Consider the following 2,500-nt stretch of genomic DNA (forward strand, 5'->3'; position numbering starts at 1 on the left):
TGAAGTGACTGAAGCCGAGATGAGTGAGACGCTGACTCATCGCTGTGTAGCTGAACTGAAGACAGACAGCGCCCCCCGCTGGACACACACCGTCACTGCACCTCAAGTCCTACAACCTTATATAGGCTACAGTCTGCTGTTGTTTATGGCCTGATTTATGAGACATATTCTTCTTAAAATGATGCTGGAAATGATTTTTTAAGACCTGTATAAACATAGAATGTTTTGATCTATAAAATGCAATAAGGCTGCAGGTTATCCAACATCTGTTCTACAAGATCTAAAATAATACATAATATATTTGGTTGATGAAGAGAAGGATGTTCACACATAATTAGTTTTATATTAAAGGTGCAGTGTGTAATATGACATCATCAAGAAAGTTCTACAAAGTTCTAGAATGCAACGCTCCCTGGGTAACCCCAACCCTTTAGAATAATAACAGAAGCTACAGTGGCCTTCAAGGACAAGAACGATTCTAAATTTTAAACAATGCACCTGATGACATTCCAACTATGACACTTTCAAGATGGCGGCATTAGGCCTTGGTCCAAGATATGCAGAAATATGGACATATATGAGACCCTTTCTAAGGAAAAAAATAATAATTAAAAAAAAAATGTTCGTATGGATATTATAATTACTTTCTACAAAATCTGCCTGGAAATAAAACCCAAAATTCTACACACTGCAGCTTTAACAAATATGAATATTTATCAACACATTTCTGAGGAACAGATATGCTCTAATAACTAATAGCTTTAATGTCAGTGATCAACTGGCAACGTTTCAATTCTATAGGTTAAACATTTGACCAGCATGTGGAAGCCTCAAAACAAACCCTGCGTTCCAAATCCCATACTCTTTCTTTTCACTACACTACATACTAAAGTACAGAAGAGTTTTAGTCTTTTTACTACACTACATACTAAAGTACAGAAGAGTTTCAGTCTTTTTACTACACTACATACTAAAGTACAGAAGAGTTTTAGTCTTTTTACTACACTACATACTAAAGTACAGAAGAGTTTTAGTCTTTTTACTACACTACATACTAAAGCACAGAAGAGTTTTAGTCTTTTTACTACACTACATAGGCTACTAAAGTACAGAAGAGTTTTAGTCTTTTTACTACACTACATACTAAAGTACAGAAGAGTTTTAGTCTTTTTCCTACACTACATACTAAAGTAAAGAAGAGTTTTAGTCATACTAAAGTACAGAAGAGTTTTAATCTTTTTACTACACTACATACTAAAGTACAGAAGAGTTTTAGGGCCACAGACAGGAGAGAAAAAAAAACAGATAAGGAAGATATTTTTATGTCGAGAAATGTCAAGAATAAAGACGAATACTGCAAAATGCTATTGGAGTTAGTGGGGCATTTATGTAGCCTATTTTCAGCATACTACAATTGACCTGCATGTATTGGGACGTCCTAAATCTTTTTCTGGCACACTAAATAGTAGGGAAGTATGGGGATTGGAACGCAGGGAAAGATTTATTAAAAACCCTGCACCTATCGCCTGTATTGGTTTGAAACGTCTCGCTCTCCGTCCCGTCTGATCAAACGGGATGTTTACGAAACCATCGCGACATTTGGAAACAGAACGCGAGATTTCAGACCAAGGGCCAATGAGAGTCTCTGCAGAGAGCACCAATCACAGGCCGCGGAGGATCCTGCCGCTCTGCCGCGTGCTTCATCTCTGCCGCAGCGTTTCATCCACTCTACCCTGAGACCTGCCGCTCCTTACCGCTCCCACCGCGCTTTGCCGCTCCGTTTACTCTGCCGTGGCTCCGGGATGAGACAGACAGCGCTGCGGTGGAGAGAAACGGACTGCGCTCACACACACAGCGGGAGCAACCGGACCGTTAGCGGCTGAATCGTGAGTGTTTCATCGGCTGTTTATGGTTCTGAATGTGTCTGTATATGTGTGTTTACCGCGCTAATGTCTGCGGGTTAGCTGGAAGACAGTCTCAGTGATTTGACGGTAGAACGCGGCAGAGCGGCGGAGCGGCGACAGAGATGGAGAGACAGGCCGTATTTACTCATCCTTCCTCATATTCAGATGTTCTCAAAATGTCGCAACCGATAAAGGTTGTTATAGATATAAGATAAACAGATAGGACAGCACGTTATAGGCCCAGGCTACTAGACAAGACACAGCAACACGGAACTAAATGATCTCAATCTAATAGAATCAGAAATATCAGTCCATTTAAACGACCTTTTATTATTATAACTGTGTCCAGTGCATTTCTGCGTTTGGTTCGCCTGAGGAGTTCATGTTGCTGATGGGACATTTATAACTGTAACACCAAGAATACATTTCAATAGAGAGTATAATAAAGGTGTAGTCAGTGATTCTGGAGAACGCTTGTTGTCAAAATCACTTTTTTTGTCAAAATCAGTGAATATCTCCTCATGATCCACTACCTGTCTGTACTGTGTGTGCGATGAAAATCCAGTATTAATACACAGCCTAGGCTCTGTAAACTG

General features: G+C 40.0%; 1 protein-coding gene across 1 annotated transcript in view; it reads left to right on the forward strand.

The window, feature by feature from the left end:
- Window positions 1-1,833: 1,833 nt before the first annotated feature.
- Window positions 1,834-2,500, forward strand: part of LOC307271069 (uncharacterized protein) — a 21,841-nt gene continuing 21,174 nt past the window's right edge. The window contains 1 exon segment of the mRNA XM_080054945.1: window positions 1,834-1,886. The gene's annotated coding sequence lies outside the window, so the exon portion shown is untranslated.

This window comes from Ammodytes marinus (genome assembly GCF_949987685.1).
Source record: "Ammodytes marinus genome assembly, contig: scaffold_54, whole genome shotgun sequence".
In the NCBI taxonomy this organism is placed as follows: Eukaryota; Metazoa; Chordata; class Actinopteri; order Uranoscopiformes; family Ammodytidae; genus Ammodytes; species Ammodytes marinus.